Consider the following 25,086-nt stretch of genomic DNA (forward strand, 5'->3'; position numbering starts at 1 on the left):
AACCTGGCCAGTCTAAGTATAAATACAATGTGGTAACCTTTTGCCTACTCCGCCCAATTATCTAACGTTGCACAAAAACTTATAGCTACTTGAAAATCTATCACGTAAAACTAGTCCAAACACTAACGCAATAGGTCGGGGAATTAGCTATAGGTAAAACTTGAGCTCAGATCTTTGTTTCGGGAAATATCCTAGCCAATATTGATGTGTCATATATATCCCTTCTATTTGAAGAATATTGTGTGATATGCAATGTTGCCGAACCGAAGTTGGCTGTCATAATGCCCGCACCCATATTCAATGAAGTTTCTGCACCAATATCAACCTACGGCATTTACTTTTCCTCCGACAGCAAGTCTCGTTATCACTGGCCTGTCCCGATGCTTCTGTCTATTACAAACAAATGTCAAACAAAGCACATATACCTCGTCAAAAAATAATGATAGGTAAAAAATGAGTTCGGATTCAGGTTTGTTGGAAGATTCTAACCTAAACTGATGTGACAAAAATATTATTTTCTAATCAAAAATATTGTTTCCAATGTGGCAAATCCAAGATATCCACAGTCTCACTCAATGCAGTTTTAGCATCAATACACATTTGCAACATTTTCGTTTCCTCCATCCATGAGTCTCATTATTAATTACCAGTCCACATGCATTTGTCTACTAGATACAAACGTCAAACGTAGCACAACCTATCTCGTAATGAATGAAGATAGAAAAAAATGAGTTCACATTTTCATTTGTGGAAAGTTTCTAGCCTAAATTGATTTGTTACACTTACCCCTTTCCCTTTGAAAAAATATTGTGTGATACCAATATGGTGGAATATAAGGCATCTGCCATGAGGTAAATACCTCATTCAATGCACCTTTCGCATCAATACCCACATGCGCATCAACATTTACATTTCCTCCGTACACATGTATCGTTGTTACTGGACTGTCGTAATATTTTTGACTTTCTCACTTTGAATGCAGATCCACATATATTCTCTTAACACAAATAAATCAGGTGCTGTTTACAGAATATTTTTTCATATAATAACCATTTTTATACTTTCCAGGATTTACAGGCAATATCTCAGGCTTTGGCGATGTGGGGCTATTTTGTCATGGGGCCCTTTTGATGCGGAGACCTTTTGTCATAGATATTTTGACTTGGGCCCTTCTGACGCTGAGCTTTCTGACCTGGACCATTTTGACACGCGGACATTTTGATTCGGATCTTCCTGTCCTCGCCCGTTTGTCCGGGCTCTTCTGACGTGACAACGAATGGCACTTCCCATGAAAGCTGTTGGTAAATTAAAACTCCAGTAAGAAAGGATTAAAACCTTTTGCAATATTTCATATCATCCGTTTCATGCAATATGTAATGCAGACGCAAAAGTAACATCGATCCATCTAGCAAAGACCACAAACTATAAATCAGATGAAGGAAAAATATAGTAAATGAAGTGAGAAAGTATTTCGTGAAACTTTCAGAATCACTTAGGAGATAGTAATATAAATAAACACAATCAAATGCCTTGTTCAAAAAATCTGGTCTTTCTTCGGGAACATTAGATTTATAATGGTCATCCCGGAAAGACTGATACCAACCCAAAGCTAAAGTAAATGCATATTTAAAAAAAGAAATGCCGGATGTAAAATGCAGAAATTGTGGAGACATATCAGAAACGTCACATGAACATATCAAAGGTTCATGTAGCATAATGGCTCAGAGCCAATCTGATATGGCACACCAACCTTGGACAACTATTCACATAACATAACATAATTTCTGTCACAGAACATGAATTAATCACCGATACAAGGGTATACAACAAACAGCGGCGTGCCGTCAAGGGGACTAGGCGACTAGGCTTGTCCCCTGGCATTTTAATTAAAGTATTTTGTGATAAATATATACCAAAGAAAACGAAAACATTGCTTGTATTTCTCTATTTTCGTAAAATAACACTATTTCAATAGACTGGAATAGTGGTGACGTCATTTCCTCTCCGTTACCATGGTGATCGCCATTTTGTTTTCTATACAAACGTGAGTGTGTAAATGAGGTGTTGAGTAAGCAATGGCTGTGAAATTATTTAGAATTTTTAAATACTTTGAGAACGAAGTAAAGTTGGTGGAAAAAGGCGAAAATGCTCTTGAATCAAATCACGTGTCTTCCGTAATGTATGATGGTGAATTTAAATATTTAAATGGCAGAGTGGAGGCAGGCATGAAGAACTGAAGTTGAGGTAAGTTTGTATCCATTATTTGTTAATATAAATGCCTCGATGTATTGCACAGAAGGGGAACAAATCTTATGTAAAGATCGTGTTGATTTGTCTGTATCATATAATATTACAATTGTGTGTTCTGATCGAATCATATTAGCTCATTTATTTTGCCTTAGTAATTTTACGTTTACGATTAAGAATTTTATGTTGCCTACAGAATATCGAAAATCTTTAGTAAAGAATTCTAGGATATTGCTTGTTCCATTTCTGCTCAATTACATTAATGCTTACAGTCAAATACATAACATATCACCACTTATGCGTTATTTCTCAGCCTTCGCTCGTGTTTGTATAGAAAATAAAATGGCGATCACCATGGCAACGAAAAGGATGTGACGTCACACTGTTTCAGTCTATTGTCCTGACACAACTATAGTCAGCGCCCGTGTGCTGGGTGCGACAGCAAAGTGGAGATCGGAAACGCTCGGGTTTTAATCGGCTTTTCTCGGGGAAGGGAACAGGGTCCTGCCAGCTAGTCCTCATATTATGTTGTCTAAGCTCTAAGCACGGGCGTTCTGTTGTAAGCGAATTTAATGCTCGCTTGCTTTTTTACAGTTAATAATTTTAACGCAATTAAATCTACAGTATTAATCTTGACACTTTAAAAAATCAAGTGAAGTGTGAACTTTTTAGATTATCAATATATTTTGAAAGTGGCATGAAGAGTAACGTATGGAAAGGGACTAGTCTGAGAAATCGAGTCCCTTGCAGCAAAGCGATGGCGCAAGCAGTGATATTACTTCAATTGGTATAAGGGACAGTAGGGGTGGGGATCGGCCGTTTCAGTCCTGTATTCTGGACCATTGGATTCCTTAATTTTCAAGAAATGCAACAAATAATAACCAGTGGTAGAACAACTCCAAGCATTTTCATTCAGACAAAAATGAAAGATTATATACATAATATCAAACCGAATTACTTTGCTTCTTCGAAATAGTTAACTGCATGTAAGACAAGAAACAAACTGTATTGCTAGCCTTGTATTCTGTTCCACATACAAAAGGACGTTTGGAAGAACGATGGCTTTTGTGACATGAACAATTTTCACAAACCGAAGTTGCGCCAAGAAAAATGTTATTCACACCTCTCCACAATAACTAAATTGAAAACTTTCGGGAAACCAGAATTGATTTTCAATTCAGCAAGCAATGCAGAAGTTGATTCAAAACAAGAACTAATGAACTGATTGATTTATTCCTCTTGTTTTATGGCTAAACAAGAGCTATCATTTAGAAGTCATAACAAACAGGAAGATTCTGTCAATTAGGGAAATTATATTGAAGTAATTCAGTTACTTTCTAAGTACGACACTAAATGGACTTGCAGGGGCGCCTGAAAAAAAAATATCTAGGCAGGGGCCATCTCCATGATTGATATGTTGCGTCTGGTATTTCTGGTACTTAATATACGTGGTTTGCTATATTACGTATACATTTTCGTAAGCCAGAGGAAGGTCCGGGCCCCACCCTGCCCTCTCGTTCGGGTGCCCATGTTGACTTTCATCTTCACAGCATGGGAGTGCTTAAAGGAACATCAAACAGAATTCAGAATTATATTATTAAATGTGTTGGTGAGTAATTCTGGATAAAATTAAGTCAGAAATAAACAATACACTTTTTACAGCAATAATGTTGGACAAAACTACTGACATTGCAAAGATCTCTCAACATTGAATCGGTACGTGAAAGACGGCAATTCATGAAAGATTTATTTGTTTTGCAGATATTACAAATGATTGCACTGCGACTGCTTTAAGTGAGCATGCTTTCCAAAATCTCTCATTGTAATTGTAAGCAAAAGCTTGTAGCACTAGGCTATGGATGGAGCTGCCACATTTTTTGGACATTTGAACGGTTTACAATCTTTTGTGAAAAGGAGTTTGAGTGCACTCACCATATACTGCTATCATCACAGACTCAATCTCGTTGTTCCACAGTCTGTTAATCACATCAAGGAATGTAATATATATATATATATATATATATATATATATATATATATATATATATATATATATATATATAGAATAAGTGGCATTCCAAATTTCTTTTCATATTCATCGAAACGCTGTAACGCGCTTGCTGAATCGGAAGTAACTAAGCGATTTCCAACTGTTGCCAATATAAGATGGAATTACAATTCCAGAATTGTGAGTGCAGTAAATGAAAATCAAATATAACTCTTACGGTGTTCTGAGAACATTGTAGAAGATTCAGATAATTGGGACACCGGAGCTTTCATGGCTACAAAAAAATGTGTGAGTTATCATTGAAGGATTTTGATTTTGCATTTCTACTAAAAGTTTTCAGTCATTTTTTTTTTCGCGCACGGATATACTATTCAACATTCTTTAAAGTAAAACCTTGGATGTGAAATATTGCATCCAAAAAGTACAAAAGATGTTATCTCAACTTAGAAATGCAAGAAACGATTTTGAAGACTTATAGAAAAGTAGAATTGGATGACAACGGGAACCTTCTAATAAAAGACGTAAAGTAGATGACTCAACAGATTCAGAAATTAAATACGTGCGTCTCTTCAATGACGTTATTGATACTGTGATTTCAAGATCTCAGTGAGTTACAATTTCTTGAGCTGTTAGATTTAAAGAATTTTCAGTGCTTGAAATCTCGATGTCCTGATTGCTTGTTTTTGACCTTAAATCAATTTACGGGAGTTTTTTTTTAATTTTAACAATTTGCGGAGTGAATTAATATAGGTTTGCAGACTTAGATTTTTCAAATAAAACTGTGACTGAAATTATCAATTTCTTGAAAGAAAGAACCTTGGTAGAAGAAGCGTTTACAGAAACATATAAATTGTGATATTTGGTATCAACAATACTACTCAGGACCTCCACTCTACAGCACACATTCTCTTCGAACCTAGTCCCCTGTGAGAAAAGTCACGGCACGCCACTGACAACAAATATCAGCCAAATCCAGTTAAAACTACTAATACTAACTATATTAGGATCGAGAAATCAGAGCGGGTGTAACAGTATTGGAATCTCTCTCTCACACACACACACTATATATATATATATATATATATATATATATATATATATATATATATATATATATATATTATATATGTGTGTGTGTGTGTGTGTGTGTGTGGTTGTCTCAAATATCCCCTGACATAGGGTAACTCTGCTATTATCAGAGCTACAACAAAATGTATGAGGGGAAACCGTCTCCAAATATGATATTTTCAATCGAAAGTGAAGGATTATTTTTAAATCGGACAAGCCGTTTGAACTGTATACTCTTTGTGCGCCCAATGTTAACCCTTTAACCGCCATGAAGCATCAACGCTATGCATCACTGTTTTTTGTAAATTTATGCAGCGTGGCACTTATAGATGACTGAAGTTGATTGCTTTTCTATACTGTGTGAACACAAAAGCCCAAGGGAATCATTTTAATGTGTTGAAATCTTTAAGTAAGTAGCCCCATAGACCTATTTATGTATTTGGCCTCTGTAAATTTAATAATTTCACAATACATTCTATTATGAAATAATTCTTGTTGCAATACATATGAATTTCGAACGTTCCAACTACATAAAATGCACATTTGTTTTGTCTAGTATACAAGCTTGTAGAAGGACACTTTTATAAAAAGAAATACAAAAAAATAAATAAAAATAAAAATAAAAACACATTTCTTTCGTTTTACAAATATAAGAAAGTTGAAACTCCATTCTTTAATATACTTGGAACAATTGCCATTACAATATTTATTTCTCCTACAAAGTGGAATATATACAGCATATATATCAAACTACATGAGCTGACAAATTATTGAGCACTTCCTGTAGAGCTACAATAATTAAATTTGGTATGATTGTAGCTTTCCGAGACTAACCGACAGCAAAATTGCCAAAGTGAATATTTTTAATTTTTAGGAGGTCTAAAGGAGGGATGAAGAATTTCCCCGTTATTTAAATGGATGTTTTTTTTCTTTTTTACCTAATTCTGATGTATTAGATACTTGGAATTAGAATAAACCTTGAAATTCGGCATGCTTGTACGTTTTCGTTAGCGTTAACTAAGTAAATAAATAAAATAAAAAAATAAACTGTAGAGTGGTTTTATGGGGGACTGAAAAATCTTTTCCATGTTATTTATATGGGACACCTTTTACACATCCAAATTATTGGGCACTTCCTGTAAAGCTACAATGATTAAATTTGGCATGACTGTAGCTTTCCGGAACTAACCCACAGAAAAATTGTCAAAAGTGAATAATTTTAATTTTAAGGGTGTCTAAAGAGGGGAAGAAGAATTTCCCGATGTTAATTAAATGGGCCTTTTTTGAACATATAATGTTATGTTTTAAGTACTTAGAATTAGAATAAAAACTTGAATTTCGGACTCCTTGTACATTTTCGTTAGCGTTACGTAAATGAATCATCAGAAATAAAAAAATCCAATCGTAGAGTGGTTTTATGGGGAAGTGAAAAATCTTTCCCATTTTATTTATATGGGAGGTCTTCTAGATCCCAAAATGTTTACGTACTTCTGGCAGGATTAGAATGATGAAATTTGGCATGATTGTAGCCTCCCGGAACTAACCGACAGGAAAATTGCCAAAAGTGAATATTTTTAAGTTCGGAATATATATTGTAAGTTCGGAAAAGATAATAATAGTTCAATATATAATATTATGTTTTCTATCATGTTTGCATTTCTCTTTTACGTTCAGTGGTGTAGTGAGTATTTCCTCAAGATAACCTTATTTTACCTTCGCATCTGATAAAACGTAAACTTCAAAAACGTACGTTTGAACTGTGTATACAAAATTGACATTTTTGTACCCACAATTTTCGAAAGGGAGTGGAGGACCCACCGGTGGTTCTTTGTCTCCCAGGTTTTGGGTGGGAAGAGAATAGTAGGAACAAAATCGAAGACACAATGTGAGTCTGTCAGTCCATGCTTCTGAAACATAGGTAGAATAACGTACCCAGCGTGTTTGAGAATCAGCTACGGGCAAAGGGATTAATGTTTTACCATCGTTTCTGTTTCTATTATTCTACCATCCTCCCGAGAACAGGAAAGATAAGAACCGTTCATCTAAACCAAACCCTTGGTTTGCCACTGCCTCTCAAATATTGTGGATTGCATTTTGAACTCACAGTTCTAAGTTTCAGCTTCTGCAGTGTAAAAGTGTATAAAACAAACATATTTCAGATATTTTATATTAGCTGCTCTATACTATGTTAGAATATATAGAATCACAATTACTTTTTTTTTCTATAGTGATTTTGCACAAAATCGTTGTTCACATCCCACGCATTCCCATTTCGTGCAAGGAGTTTATTTTTATATAGCAACTTTATTTCCTTATTCTTGCTTTAGGTTTCCATAAAAAGCAAAACAACGTAATTTTGATTTTGTTTTTTTCAGAAAATGATTCACATTCTCAGTTTCTTCTGAAACACTTTCAATACTCAGCAACAGTTTCAAAATCTCGTGTTTTCTGAACGTCGTTACGAAAATCTTGCTCTGAGTCACCTCGTTGTATACTAAATAATCATTTAAAATTGTAGCACCCAAAATCAATTCTACGGCCAGCTTTCTGTGCCACTTTACTCCTCTCCGTAGTGAAGCACTCTAAGACTTCATTTCATCAGATTAGTGCGAGTGTTTAGCTTTACCCTGTATGTCCTATTACAACAATTGTTGGAATATCAAATTTTATGAACACTTGCTGACACGTACGTAAGTTATCACTTACCGTTACATTATCACTTACCAAAAACATGTTATACTGTTATTATGGAATGAGCCACAACATTAATGCCACGCGGCCTGTTCCTATAAATTCCACCTTAGGGTATAGCGTGGCATCAACCTGATACCTCAAGAAACTGCAAAAAGTGAATTCTATTTTTATGCTTTCGAAGATTATACACATACAGCACGTATAATCTCTCCAAATTAAATTAGAAAAATCAAAATTACGTTTTGGCTCCAGAGATATAGTTTTTTTTTTCGATTATATTGTGGCAGTTAAAGGGTTAAATGAAAGTGGAACATTGACATTTAACTGAACTCACAAGAAAAGTGAATGAAGTTACTGTATTTTACGCTAACGTGTCGATTGGAAGCCTCCACTTCAGTATTTGGAGACGGTTTTCCCTATTACAGTTTGTTTGAAAATAACAGTTACCCTATGTCAGGGAAATTTTGAGACACCATGGATGATCAACAGCCATGTGCTTCCTCTCACGGTACCCGTGTCAGTGCAGTGTGTGATGGGCAAGACGAAGACCTGAGTGCATTTGACCGTGGTCAAATCGCAGGGGCCAAACGACTATGTGGCTCGATTTCGGAAGTGGCTGTGACACTCGGATTTTCAAAGGCAACTATGTTAAAAGTGTATCATGAGAACCTAGCTTTCGGTGAAACCACACCCGCACGGTCAGACTGCGGCGGTCATAGTTGTGTCAACAACAGGGGTAGGCGCCGACTGGCCTGCATCGTAACAGCCGAGAGACTTGCCACAGTGCTTCAAATCGCGGAGAGATTCAATAAGGACAAAGATGCCGTGTTAGCAGTCACACAATTCACAACCACCTACTAGCAGTAGGGTACAGAAGCCATCGGCCCACTCGAGTATTTTTTTCTAACCACACAACACAGGAAACAACGTCCAACCTGGACAAAGGAACACCGGTACTGGACCATGGAAATGTGGAAAAGGGTTACCTCGATAGATGAGTCACTTTCCACATTGGTACATGCAGACGGACGGGTACATGTGCGTCACCAACCGCACGAGACAATGGATCCATCGTGCCAGCAAGGAACTGAGTGTATATCTGTCGTGACCACAGTGATGATACGACCGGCTCTCGTTTGCACACTTTCGAGTGTTAGAAGATGACTATTAGAAGCATGCTGCCAGGTAGGGAATGCATAAGAAAGTGTGGAGAGGACTATCATCTGAAATATGAGCACGCGGACCAAATGAGATATTGCACTGCAGCGAAATACGGGGTACAATGCCGAGATTTTGTGTAATGTTCATTGCTTTCTATCTTTGATGTGTGGGGCTAACGTTAGCTCAAGACTTGACTGGTGTCTTCTGAGAAGCCAGCTTTATAGTTAAAGTAGGAGATGGCGCCAGCTTATCACAAAGAAGGGTAGTGGTGTACCTTGTAAATGGTATGTTCTTAGAGCAATGCTCTAAGTTCCTAGGTTATTAATGTGCCTCTTCCTCCGAAGACGAAGCACAAAAAGTATTTGTTCGCTGGTAGAGGTGCCTAAGTCGTCAATTGATTTCGGGTATTTCTGCCTCCGAAGAGGAGAGTACGAGATCATATCAAAAAAATCGTAAAGTCAAAAGAAATAGCAAGGTCAGAATAGAAATAGTCAATAGAAACAGTTAAGATCAATTACGGTGCTTAAAATCAACTTGACGATTGTTTTCTTGAACCTCAAAGGCAAGTAATCCAACCGTATATGAGAATTTCACGATTCAATTCAACTAATGGAGATGGAAAAACTAAGTGATTCGCTTTTTTTTTCAGCTAGCTACGAATATCCCATTTTTAAAAAACCTGGTTAGAGCTCCAGGTTGCCAGTTCTCAACACCGACCTTTATTTATTTATTTATTTATTTTTTGATAAGAGGATTTGAGTTTAAACAAGGAATGTGTTTTCTTATTGGATACAATTTTATTGTAGTATTTTTTTATTTATAGGACATAATCCATTCTTTTAGTATTGATCATTAATTAGTTACATATTGAACTACCAGCAGAAGGTTACGCCCTCTATCTCGGGAAGTGATATGCTGAAAACAAGCGTAAACATAAATAACGTTAGTTGGCAATGCGATATAAACAAAATAGCTATTGCTAAATAGAACAAGTACATTCAAAAGTGCTGAAGTAGATTAATGTGCATGGACATAAATAATAAATAAAAATTGTATGATATTGAACTGTGGAAAAGATATATATCATCAGGAAATTATTAACAAGAAATAATCGAAAAAGGGGAAAGTACACAGTGATAAAGGATATATAAGAGTACATGTTGGACATAATTGGAATTGTAATTACTTTGTCATGATTGATGAAAGTGCATTATATGCCTCAACACAGTGAATTTGTTAATAGCAACGAATGCATGCTATTCTTCTGTCTTGGAGGCGTTTCAAGACTGATGTAGACATGGGGAGCCCAGATTATTGGTTAGAGAGAACAGTGCAGCTATAGAAAACAATGAGGGACAGTTTGATTAATGATTTGACGTTGAAAGAATCTGCGATGAAAGAGATTCATAGGAAGATTGTTTACGTGATGTGTGATCAAGATACTTAACGGTGTATGACAATATTTGAAAGAGGAATCCTGCTCAGAGTCTACGAAGATTGTGTTTAGAAAAAAATATTTTTATGATATTCTAGGCATTTGGCTATATATCGTTTACGTAAGAATGATATATGTTCTACAAGTGGTGAAAAGTGTCTTCGATTCTATAGTTCTCGGTTATGATATAGTAGTTTGATGCGGTATACTAAGAGTACTGCATGGCGCTCCATAATTTCGAGTCTTCTGTAGAACTTAGATTGAGCTGGAGAGCAAGCAATATCTTCGAATGTAAGAATGCTGCGCATGAATGCTTTATATGTGTTGATAAACAATTTTGAGTTTAGCTCCTAATGCTGCCCTACCAGCCTATGAAGTAATTGCAGCCGAGTTTTTGCTTTAAGCACAAGTTTCTGGAAGCGAGCAGTCCATTGTAATTTATTATCGTACGTTATTCCTAGACATATAACTGATTTAGATGGTTCTAATCTCTGTGTTCCGACAGTAATATCAAGTAGATTGGGATTACGGTGAACTTTGCTGCGGTATTAAGGTGGTATGAATATTAGGGTCTGAGTTTTCTCTTCCTTGACGGTGAGCTTGCATTTCGTACACCACGAAAGAAAGTTATTAAGGTATTGCGAGTTTTAAGGTTCTATTAATTTGCTGTACAGTTGTTACGATAGTAAAGAAAGCGGTGTCATGTGCATATTGGAATAAATAAGTAGGAGGAACAGTTGCTGGTACGTCTGATGCATATAAAATGTAAACAAGAGATGACAGGCTGGACCCTTGACACACCCCGGTATATGGAAAGATAGGATGAGAGATGGAATTGTAGATACAGACATATGCGATTCGTTTGAGGATGAGTGATAAAATTACTCTAACGTAAGTAAGTGGAAGTCCAAATTTAAGCAATTTATAAAATAAACCATAGTACCAAATTCGATCAAATATTTCTTCAAATCCGCTAAAATTAGAGAAGACGGTAGTGATCCGTTATACTGGTTTACAAGTGTAGTTGTTAGGCGAAACAATTGATCAATAATACTATATAATGGTCGAACTCCGGTTTGGAAAGTGGGAAGGAGTTGACGGTCATGTAAATATGGATGTAAACGTTTCACTAGTTTTTTTTAAATACTTTCCCCAGTGTTGCAGTTAGTTGTATCGGCCTATACGAACTTACAGAATTCGGTGGCTTGTTCAGTTTTAAGAACGTACAAACTTTAGATACTTTCCATTCAATTGGATAATATCCTGTAAGGAGAATGGAATTATAGATAACAGCAAGAAGATGAGAAAATTGCACTGAGCATTCCTTGATAAGTCGATAAGATATTTGGTCAAAACCACGCGCTGTGTTACGTTTTCCTTTGATACTCTTCTGAATTTCGTCAACGTTATAGATACTGTAAACGGTTGAGTCCTCTTATGTAAGATATGTATAGTTGATGGTTGAAATAGCTGAGCTATGTCTTTTTTTTTTCAGAGAATCTAACACTATCTTGATGTGGTTCTACAGGTGGAGTGAACACAGCTTGTAAGTGAGAGACAAAAGCGTTGGCTTTATCGTCATCTGAATGTAAAGGATCGTTGTTTTGAAACAGTAGATATCGTATTGTTATTTGCTGTCCTGTCAACTGATGGAACTTTTTTCCATAGCGTGCGGGCTGAGTTTCATCGTTCAGTTGATTGCATATGTTGTGCCACGTCAATCGTTTATGGGCAACAATGTAGTTATGCACAGTATGTTGCTATCTACTTACTTGTGTTAGATATTCAGGATTACGAGTACGCTCATATTGCCTATAATAACGACGATATTTTCTGACTAAATGCAAATATTGCGGAGGCAAAATAGGCTGATAAGTTTTACTGTGAAAAGTAGGAATATTGTTACGTGCGCTGGTAGTGATGACCTTCGTGAGTGTAGTTATGGTTGTGCTAAGAGTTTCCTCTTTATTTGGGAATCGTACATTTTCTAAAGCAGTGTCAATATCCTAGCGATATTTCTGCCAATTCGTTTTGTCATATAAGTACATGTATTTGGTACGTTCTGCTGTATGAGAAATATTTTTACGTATATCGTTGACCGTGATTTTTGCCGCCAAATGATCATTACCTATGCAATCCAAAACTTCGATGTGACACTTGTCTATGAGTGAAAATACAACATGTGGTGTAATCTATGGTAGAAAGAACAACATCTGGTGTAGTCTAGCTACTTGGTCTGGCACCATCATGGTCACGGTCACTGTCACGTTAAGGTTGAAGTTATGTGAAGAGTATCGGATCGAAGCCCCTGACTCCATGAGTAAGATAACATAGAGAATATATATAGATGTGCAGCTCACTTGTTGGATATTACTATTGTTTTGTTGTGTCTGGAAGACTACATCTGCAACTGTCGCAGAGTAGCTGATGATGATGACGTCATTACGAGCTATGGAAAGATATTAAATGCGTGGCGTGAGATGAAACTTCCGTAGAGCGCATTCGGTGCCGAAGGTAGCTATAGCTGGATTAGCATGTATTAGTAAAATATGTCAGAACTTATCATGGAGATGGTATAGAACTTCCCTAACAGTAGGCAGCTCTAAATCTTCTAGAATTTGGATGTTGCGTGTATATCTGTTGTGACCAGTGATGATACGACCGGCTCTCGTTTGCACACTTTCGAGTGTTTGAAGATGACTTTTAGAAGCATGCTGCCAGGTAGGGAATGCATAAGAAAGTGTGGAGGAGGGAAGTATCATCTTGAATATAAGCACGCGGACCTCATGAGAGATTGAACTGCAGCGAAAGAAGGGACACAATGCTGAAATTTTGCGTAATGTCCGTTGCTTTAAATCTGTGATGAGTGGGGCGAACGTTAGCCCAAGATCTAATGTCACACCCAGATACTTAGCGTGCGTGGCGTGAGGATTGTGTGTGTTCTCATATATTAGATTTCGAGGGGCGCGGATGCGTTTTCTACTTTTGTGCAACAGCGCAACTTTTGTCGTTATTGACTTTAATTCTCCAACGTCTGGCCCTTTCCTGAAAACCGTCTAGTTGACGTTGCATATAGATCTAACATGGTGCAAGTGAACTACCGGTACTTGTTGTGAAAAAAGTGGTATCGTCAACGTATGTTGCGAAAAAAGTAATTTGGTAGAGTCGGGAGATCTAGCGTATAGAGATTATATAAAAGCGGCGAATAGATCGTCCTGTGGAACACCTTCTTTAATTGACCTAGACGAGGATTTGACACCACCAACTGACGCATAAAAGGTTCTGCCAATGAGATAAGAACAAAGAAAATGCCGAAGACGATCTGGAAGTCTTTAGGTGTATAGTTTATATAATCATCCTGCTAACCAGAGTTTATCAAATGCTTTTGACACATCCAGGTATACTCCAAGGGTGTGGTGTTTTCTATTGATAGCCACTGTCAAGTGATCAGCAAATCTTACGAGTTCCGTAGTAGTGCTATGTTGAGCATGAAACCCAAACTGATGGAACGGTAGATGATAACTATTGATGACATACTGTTTCAGAGGGAAGCACGTTCAAATAATTTAATCAAGTGTGACAGGAGACTTATGGGCCTATAGTTTTCCGGAAGCAGCTGATTCTTTCCAGGTTTAGGGATGGTGATGATAGGAGCTTCCTTCCAGGTCTTTGGAAAGTAGCATAATTGAAAGATAACAGTAAATAAATATATTAAGAAGACCAGTAATTTTCAAGTTGGATGTTTCAGTAGTTCAGATCGAATCACATCAGGCCCAGATGATGTCTTTGCCGGTAAACATTTGATGTGTTTTTCTACTTCCCAAGGAATAACTAGGTTATAGCATTTTGATTTCGGATACTATATATAGTAGTTCTAATGTGCTGCTGGAGATAAGGATCGAGTCGGCCTCTATTGGGCTGGAACTGTGCATGCAGAGAGTCGGCAAAAGTAGCCACGTGTGACTGAGGGTCTTGAGTCAGTTCTTGTGTCCTTGGAGGATTGTAGCTCTGGAAGCATTAGTAGCTCGCTGGAAGGGTTTGGCGTACGTCCAAATTTTGCGATCGTTTACTGTGAAATTACAAAGTATCTTCTCAATACTGTTGATTTTGTTGGTGAGTCAGCATCTTCAGCTTTGCACGAAGTTTATTTCACAGTGTCTTGTATGCTGGATGAAGTGCGTGCTGCCAACGACGTCTAGCCCAACGTTTTAAATGAATATAGAGTTGCAGATGTAGACTGTCGCATTTTCCAGTTTGCGTTGGAGAGATTGTGTTAGTGGAGCTTGCTGACTCTGCTGTACGAATTGCTAATGTAATGTGGGAAACTGCTTTATCGATGTCCTGAATGATGACGGGCCGATTTATTAGATCATCAGTGTTTAACTCTAGTTTAAACACATCCCAATCAGTTTCTATGCTCTTGATAATAGCAGCATAATGGGCGATGCTACAGTGGTGAAAAATGACTGGATCGTGGTTTGAGTTTGGGTCCGAGATGGCATAAGGATGAATACTACAGAATACTTTTTTTTTTCAAAGAGCAACGTCAAGCACGTCAGTTCGTCCGCCGAATTTTGGATGATGAGTTGGGTATGATGGAGCACTGAAGAAGTTGTTTCTGAGGAGATATTGTTGTAAAGCTTCTCCAGCAACATTTGGAGTAATCGAGTTCCATTCTTCATTCTTAGCATTAAGATCTCCAGCTAAGATGACTTTTGGCCCTAAGTTAGTTATGATACCGAAGTATGTGGGGTCTAGTTGTGTTGCCGGGGACTTGTACCCAGTGACCAATATTAATGGATCTCCTGGAGTTATTATCTCAACAGCAAGTGCCTCCAAAGTAAGTAAGGGTGGTATTCTAATCAATCTGACTGGGAATGCATTTTTAATTATAAGCAGCAATCCTCCTTTTTGTCTGTCCACCCTGTCCTGTCGGTACACAATGTAATTTGGTAGTCGCCAAGCAGTGATTTGAGCAGTAAAGTGTGTTTCCTGTATAAACATGACATAGACTCAATGTCGGATGAGAAATCTGATAAGTGTATGTTTCTTTCCTCGAGACCATCTGCATTCCAAGTAGCAAGGATAAGTTTGTGATGTAATACACTTGATTTAGAAACAGTCATCGTTAACTATTTCCGCTATTGTTTCTATTACTACTGCAGCCTTGGAAGCTGATTCTGCAGCTTGTCAGAAACGAGTGATACCACGTTTGATATGGGTTAATATTTTGCGGAAACGTAAGCACTTGAGTAAGGAAAGAACGGACTTTAAGTCCATGCCTTTTTTAGGACTATCTTGTTAAAGGGCAGTAATTGGCAGGGTGTGGGGAAAAGTGAAAGGTTCAGCGTCTTCGGTATTAGTAATCACGGGTTGGATAGTGTCAACAGCGGGAACGTAAGTTTTCTCTGCTGATGGTGTGTAGAAACTTCGTTTGATTATATCCGGTTGTTTCTTTGGCTGCTGCGCCAGCAATTTCAGAGGTTCATAGTAAAATTTAAAGACAGGACAGCCACGGTAGTTTGCCGGATGATCTCACTGACAGTTTGCGCAAGTGGCAGATTTGGATTAGTGCGTTTTACTGCAAGACTGTGTGAAATGTGATTGCCCACATTTGAGACACCTCGAGTGGGCTTGGTAGGTGTCTTGCAAATGCCCCAAGCGTTGACACCTGTAACATTGCAGAACTGAAGGCGGTTTGTATGGTTCAATTATGACTTTATAATGTAGCAAGTTATTAACTGCGTATTTCTCTTTGACAGCTGCAGTTCTTTCTAAAGCAACCAACAACAGTAGCATCATTATTTTCTGATCATCCAACTTGCTTTTGAGAGACATTTGTGGACGCTTGTTGGTTTGTAGCCGAGTCGGATGAATTCTTCCTTCAGGTCGTCTAATTCTGTGTTAATAGGTAGTTTTCGGACAACTACCTTAATAGGTCCTTCATTTTTTGCCACATCTGTGGCGTACTCGATGTTCGTTTGCTCGCAATAGGTTTTGATGGTGTTATAACCATCTTTGTTGGACGCTTGAATTCGAATGCGCTCTTTATTTGGCTGTGCTAAGGGAGGCTCCTTCAATGCTCGTGGCAAAGTCTTTATAAAAGTGTATGTGTTTGTAATGCTGTATATGAAAATCGGAGGAGGCTTGTAACTGGACGGCTCCTTTGGCGGAGCAGTATTATCGCTGTCGTTAGCATTATATGCTTGTATGGAAACCAAAACATCACACCTGCTGCTGACTGGAAGAGGCGGATGTTCGGAGGGGGCATTAGTGAGGTGTTCTGCCTTGTTGAGGTTTTCCAAAAAAGACATACGTCGCTATAGTGTTCCCACTACTGTAAAATCCATATCTTCAGGCTTGTTCGACGTTGATGGTTGTAAGGTACTTGATTGCTTAAGTGTAGTTAGTTTTGGATTCAGCTCCGCTGCAACGGCTATTTGCTTCTTTTTGTTCAAAGGAGAATAAAGTCTTCTGGTGTGAATGTGGCTCTGATTATTTTGTCCCTGATACCAGGAATCTTGGTTGATTGAGATTTTTTCTCAGATTTGATCGGTGTCTTCTGAGAGGCCATATTTATTGCTAGAGTGGGAAATGGCGCCAGCTTACCACAAGAAGGGTAGTGGCGTTCCCAATAAATGTTATGATCTTGGAGCAGTGCTCTAAGTTTATAGTTTCCCAATGTGCTTTTCCTCCGAAGAGGAAGCACGAAAAGTAAACACTAGCTGGGAGAGTTGCCAAAGTCGTCATTTTTTGCGGGGAGTATATCTGCCTCCGAAGAGGAGAGTATCGAAATAAATCGTAAAATCAAGAGAAATATGAAAGTCGTCTAGTTAAAATCAATTAGATGTGCTAGAATCCGTGGAGGTTTAAAATCAACTCGACGATTGTTTCCTTGAACCTCATGCAGGCAAGTAATCTAACCGTATATAAGATGTTCGCGATTCAGGAACTAAACCAATGGGGATGGAAATACTAAGTGACTCGCTTATTTTTCTCCGCCAGCTACGGATACCCTATTTTTAAACCTTGTTAGAGCTCCATATGACCAGTTCAACACTGAGCTCATCGTCTTGCGAGCATATCAGAAATAACTAGCTACTGGCTGTGAGAATTTGTATGGTTTGGTACAAGCAAAGATTTACGCAGTATCTTTGGCATCTATACTAAGTAACGAACAGTGCCGTAACAAAACTCTTCGGGGTTCCAGTGCAAGAGGATATTTGTCCCCCCCCTCTACAAGCGAACGTATTTTTCAATATAATAGTAAAAGCAGGAAACACAATATTACACACAAACTGGAACACTTTCCTCCAAAGTAATCTAAAATAATTGAATAACATAAGATAGAAAGGCTATATTTACATAGTTACAAGGCTATATTTACATACAGCATTTTACAATTTACGATAATTTTGCACAGCTATTAAAAAGCACAGTTCCATATCCAGAGTGCAAAGTAAGTGAAATGTCTTTTCAATATTGTTCAAAATGAAAAAGGTATTAATCATATACATTTTTAATGGTTATTCATAGTGTATCATAGTTATACACACGCTATTTACAGAAAAGAACATTAGAATTAAGAAATAAAAAGAGAATATCAGGGATGTTGCATAACTACTGAAATAATTTAAAAATAAAGTTACAGTAATGAATTCAAATATTCAAACATGCAAAGTACCATACAATACAATAAACTTTTAAAGTCGTTTCAAAAAGCTTTTTCCTCTAGCTTTAGCATCAGCAAAATCTGAAATAATCTTGTCTATGTTTAGTCTGGAAGTTTATTTTCATTCTACGTTTAATATAGCAACATTTGTTAACTTTTGTTGTGAGAAACTATTCAAGTATTTCTTTACGAGTTTTAATTTCGAGAACGACCGTTCAGCAGAAGCCACACTTACTGGTATCGTTAGAAAAAGTACACACGCGGTAAGCACATCAAGAAAAGCCGTAGGATACATATATTCCACTAAGAACAAAGTTATTTACCTAGTTGTTCGAAGGTTACACATTTCAGCCCTATTGTAATCTCTAAATACCAGTATTTGCCATGGAAAATATGAGTTTACATCAGTACTGTACTTTGTGGCAAAGTCATATCCAAATTTCTGGAGGTCTTCCTCAAATGCAGACAACAATGTTACTGGGGTGAGAAAAGAAAAGCTATTGAGCTCTTCAGTAAATCCGTGAAAACGGGTGCTAAGTTATGTCACAATACAATCGAGAATAGGATACAATATAGTGACATGAAATGTATCTCCCGACACATCTAGTCTGTAGGTACCTATTCAATACTGAGCAATAAAAGTGTTCAGTGGGTCCCTCAGTTTGGAGGGCTCGAAAACGGAAAAAAATGTTCAGAAAATTACTCATAATTTATAATTTCACAATGATTACTTCTTCCACATAAGAAATAAGTAACAGAATATAAGTATTCAGTACCGAGTAATAAACGGGTTTAGTGAAGCCCCTTGGGCTTGGGGTACCCAAAAACGAAAAAAAAACAATGTTATGAAAGTTACTAGTAATCTTGATTTTCACCACAACGATTATTTCTTACACATAAGAAATGGCATTATAGGCTTGGGGGGTCCAAAAACAAAGAAAAATATTACTAAAATTGCTTGAAATTTTAACATTGACAATGATTTTCTTCCCACACGTAAGAAGTGAATAACAATATAAGTATTCAGTACTGAGTAATAAACGGCTTCAGCGATGCATCTAGGCTTGGGGGCCCCAAAAACAGAAAAAATAATACTAAAATTGCTCGCAATTTGACAATGATTTTCTCTCGCACGTAAGAAATGAATAATAAAAGATAAGTATTATTCAGTAGCCTACTGAGTAATTAACGGGTTTGATAGGGTCTCCTAGGCATGGGGGGCCCCGGTGCGTTGCACCGCCTGCACCACCCATTGCTACGGCACTGGTAACGAATAGCGTTATATGTTTTATGTAGGTCTAATCTATCTCAATAATAGTTTTTAAATGTGTGAATTGTCTGATAAAAGTTACACATTAACACTGCTTCCATCTGCTTTCCGTATCTGTTATTCTTGTGTCGTAGCACATAAAAACGATATCTTTGGTTTGTCAGAGTGTGGAATTGTGGGCAGGCCCGCAACCAGAGGCGGCTAGGGAACATAAGCCCCTAAATTTTTTGCGGCCCCTTCAGACCTTAACATAAAATGCTATTATTAATAAAAAACACAATTTAGCTATTTGTAAGAGCATTTTTAATGACTTGGCACCCCTAACATATTCATGCCCCCCCAAACCTCTGTAGCTAGTTGCGGGCCTGATTGTGGATAGTAGAAATTTTGCGTTTCTTTTTTTCACTTATTATAACAGGAGTAATGCGTTACTGTCTCTATGATAATATTACAATAGCATGACAATACAGACTTTCATGCCAAACAACTGCATGATTACACAGAGTTTCAGGACGTTTCTCCCATTACTTACTGTAAATTACTCGCTCTAAATGTATTTTTGTCTATTTTCTAAGATTTATAACATTATAACGACTTTCTATTATTCATTTATGTACTTTATTTGTCGTACTTTCCAAGTGAAAGGTCAATTGTACGTAGAAATTGTACGTAAACATCTTCTCGTTAGACTACCTTTTAATGGTAAAGATCAAACAACTTATCTCTGTTTATAATGTCTGAATAGTACGAATGCAGTGTAGGAATGGGTAGGTCTCATTATCATGACAAAATTTAATTCCTGACGTGAAATTTGCACTTCACTATAAACGTCTTCACATTATTGAGTCCTTTTTATCATTATAATCTAAAAAAATGCATTGCAAGGACAATTTGTTCTTCTTTCTGCGACACTTTCCTTACTCATGTCTAAAAACGCGTACTGGATAACCATAGCCTGTGATATTTTCATTCTTGAAAGACATTTATATATCTTGTAAAGACATGTATCTGAAATGTATTCTGAACATTGCAGAAGTGAAAAGTTTCCTGTCGTTACGGACATTTATTAGGAACTACAGATTTTTCGTAAAAGACAAAAATGCATCATATTGTATTTCTACCTCGACACATGATACATTATCATTATAATGGTTTCAAGTCAAAATTTACGTAAGTACGAAATCAGGAGAAAAATCAACTTTACATGTCGTTACTGTTGAATTTTCGATGAAAATTTTTCTCAGTGCGTTACCTAAATTGGGAATTTTTAAAGGGAACACTGAAGGCATTGTCCACATATCTATATATCTATATCTATATCTATATCTATATCTATATCTATATCTATATCTATCTATCTATATATATATATATATATATATTCAAGTAACTTTGGACGTCTAGAGTTATATTAATCAAACTTGATAGACGTACAACTTTCAACCTGGAAAAGAAAATATATTATGGAAATACGACATCCCAAAGGGTGAAGTTAGAAGAAATGATATGCGAAATAACACAAAGCAATTTATATTAGTGTGCAATCCATAGTCTTTTGGGGGACACTGAAATGAATAGTGACGAGCGCAATTAAAGTCCAATTTCATACTAATCAACAAAAGGGGGTGAAGAAAGACACTTCAAAACTGACTTGATTTGTGTTAAAATCATAATTTTCTGGGCCGGGAAACGTTTTGGTCGTTTGAAATGTCGTTTGGAAGATAGATAGATAGCTTGGAAGATAGATTCAAGTTGAATTCTTTAGGAATATTCTGAGAGGGTAAGATATTCTAATATTTATGAGAAAAGTATATTATCTTCAGTATTTTATCATTATACTTTCATTGAAGTAAATGTTCTAAGGGGGAAAGGGATTCAGATATTTCCCAAGAACATATTCTCCTCGTGCGATGAACGGGCATTTCAGTTAGTTATCAATAAGTATGTTCAACAAGTATCTCTCACAAATGTAGAAGTGCCACTGGCTCATTAAATAGTGCAACATTTAAGAAAAAAATAGCAAGTATAAAGTCCTTGCAGATGAAATAAAAAATATATATGGAAATGTCAGAAAGTTACAAAATGACCCACCATTTTGTCAGCTTAGGTATTGTCCCTAAAAGTACAATGATGGAACTGAAAGAGATAAAGGCAAAGCGTTGTCTAAGAAACATAGAACCACGTGGCACGAACTGGGATCGAACCAGGAACCCCACAAGTCAAAGGTGAACGCTCTACCACTGAGCCAACGCGGCCCCGAGTAATAGTAGTAGTAGTAGTAGTAGTAGTAGTAGCAGCAGCAACAACAGTAGTAGTAGTAGTAGTAGTAGTAGTAGTATAAGATACTGAATGGTAAATCTGAAAGTGCATGAATATAATTCTGGACTTGGATTTCATTTAAATTCCAATATATATATATATATATTGGATATCATCAACATGAAAACATTTTTAGATGACACATCAAGTAACTAATAAGCTTTTCGTTTCATGTTTATGCGAAATTATATATAATTATATATATATATATACAATTTCGCATAAACATGAAATGAAAAGCTAATTAGTTACTTGATGTGTCATCTAAAAATGTTTTCATGTTCATGATATCCAAAATAGTTGTTAAGCTAATGTCAGAGTTTAATCCTAAATGATGAGTTATTGTTTCCTACGAAGTAAACAGTCTTTCAGGACCCACCAGTTGGTTTGACCTATATATTTGGAATCACTTGTCTACGTTGAATCAATATTTCTACTGAAGTTAAGAATTAAGTAGCTTTTATGAGGAAAATACAGTAATTTCAACCAGAGAGTCAAACAATTCTTAGAGAGTTTAATACACTATCCCGAAGCCCATCAATCAGTAGTTATCTTCCCGTATGGGTTAGTATACAACGCCGCACGGACAGCGGTAATCAGTAATCAGAACACTAATGCTGTTAATTCCATGTGTTTTTGGTTTAATTGTGCATTGAAACGTATCACAATTATGGTAATGAAAGATGCGAGTATCATGTCTGGAGTGATTCCGATTACCTAATACGGACACGGCAGGATGAGTAATCAATATTGATTGAAATGGACTTGAGATGTTGTTGCATTTGATTGCGGCAATAAGTATGATCTATCTCTCTCTCTTTCACTCACTCATTCGCTCACTCTCTTTCACCTGGTTGCTCGCTATAAATGGTTGATTGTTTGTTCACGGTGATAAAATAATCCTATAAGTTTCAACTGTAATTCAAAGCTGGTGTCATTCATTTAACAACGAAACATCCTTTCATACATAACAATAAACTCTGGAGAAGACAGTAAAGAGGATCATGCAAATAGTTGAAAAAAACAGTTTTATCACAATTGGACAAAAATGTATTCATTCAGATGAATGTTTTACGGAGCATATCCTACAATGCTAGATAACCATTGATGAAAATTTTCCGGAACATTTTGAAACAGAAAATTTTGCGATTCATAAAAACATACTCCACTTATTCCTACATCGTTGTTTAGCCATAATGTGAGGTGGAAAATTTTCTTCTATATTTTTCCGGAAGATTTTCTGTTCTAAACAAATTGTTAAAAAGTGAAAGATCGCCTAAAGAATGTGAACATTTTCATGGCTCAGACAATTTTCAGTACTATGTAGGAACAAGTGAAACAATTTTTAATGAATCGAAATATTTTTGTCTTCTATGGAAAAATTGAAAAACGCTTTATGAATCGAAAAACTTTCATCATTTTGAAGAAAAAAGTGAAACAACTTTTTGTGAATCGGAAAGTTTTATTGCTCTGTAGAAACAAGTGAAATGAATTTTCATTGCGATGTAGAAACAACTTGAAAAACTTTCATAAGCCGGACAGTTTTGGATAATATGCGTAGTGATGTTAGGTGGAAAATTATTTAACTGCACATTGCGATATAAAATTCAATTCCTGTAGAGTAAAATTAGAGAGCAACATATTATAATTTTCCAATTAGCTTTCGGGAACCAGAAAATTTTGTAATATTTCAAGTTGGGAAGTAAAATTCAGACAGTGTTTCTCTCTCTCTCTCTCTCTCTCTGTCTCTCTCTGTGTGTGTGTATGTGTGTATGTGTGTGTGTGAAGTGCTGGGAACATACACGGAGTTTGTAGAGAACAAATATCCCATTCCAATATTTAAAATTTAACAAGAAATCAAAAACAAAACTTTGTGAATTTATCAATTATTTGAAAAACAGAAAATTCCGCTATTTCTTCACACATAGGCCTGGGTATGTAATGAAATAACTACATATAAGTTCCTTATGGAGATTATTTTTGTAAAAGAAAATAAGATGAAATGCTTTGATTTTATTGTGTTTAACACTCGTAAATCATAATATCAATATTGGAATTTTGTATAATGAACATCTTAGAGCAGATATTTGTATTGTATTTGGTCTAGGAATTAATTCGTGCGGTTGGTACGCACACATTGAAGCTGTAGTACAAACACAAAATACATAAATACCTTAAGAAAAATATTGTCCATCGCTAGCCACCACTTTCGCCCATCTGTCAGGCAATGTACGGATTCCGTGGCGAAAGAAGTCCTCATCCTTGGAAGCGATCCAGTCAGAGACCCATGTTTCGATATCTTCTGAAGAAGTAAACCGCTGTCCAATCAAATCGTTGTTCATGCAATCGAACAAGTAGTAGTCCGAAGGAGCAACGTCTGGTGAATACGGCGGGTGGGGTAAAACTTCCCATCCGACATTTTCTAAATAGGTTTTGACCGGTTTTGCGACATGTGGGCGAGCGTTATCATGTTGAACAATAAGTTTATCATGTCTGTTCTTCCATTCTGGTCGTGTTCTGGCCAGAGCTTGCTTCAAACGCATTAATTGTCGTCGATAACGTTCTCCATTCATAGTTTCACCCGGTTGCAGCAGCTCATAGTACACCACACCTTTCATATCCCACCATATGCACAGCATAACCTTTGCACAGTGAATATCTCGTTTTGGTTGTGATGGACCTGGTTCACCTGGTTTCACCCAGGCCTTTTTTCGTTTAGGGTTCTCGTAATGGATCCACTTCTCATCACCCGTAATAATTCGATGCAGAAACCCCTTTCTGCTCTGTCGTTGAAGCAGCAATTCGCAAATGGTTTTTCGTCTTTCAACGTCTCTGTCTTTCAATTCATGTGGAACCCAATGTGACATCTTTTGAATCATTCCCAAGGCTTTCAAGCGTTTGGAGACTGTTGTTTGATCAACGCCTAATGCTGCTGCAAGTTGTTCCTGCGTTTGACACGAATCCTGCTCGAGCAATGCTGTCAATTCTTCGTCTTGAATTTTTTTGGCTGTCCAGCTCGCTCTTGGTCTGCCAAGCCGAAATCACCACTTCTAAACCGTGCAAACCACTTCTGACACGTTCGCTCAGCTAGAGCATGGTCACCATACACTTCCACCAAAATACGATGACTTTCAGTCGCACTTTTCTGCATGTTAAAGTAATGCAGCGGGACACCCCGCAAAAACACTTTATCAGGCACAAATTGCGCCATG

Source organism: Thermobia domestica, chromosome 6 (assembly GCF_964235325.1).
Source record: "Thermobia domestica chromosome 6, izTheDome1.hap1.1, whole genome shotgun sequence".
In the NCBI taxonomy this organism is placed as follows: domain Eukaryota; kingdom Metazoa; phylum Arthropoda; class Insecta; order Zygentoma; family Lepismatidae; genus Thermobia; species Thermobia domestica.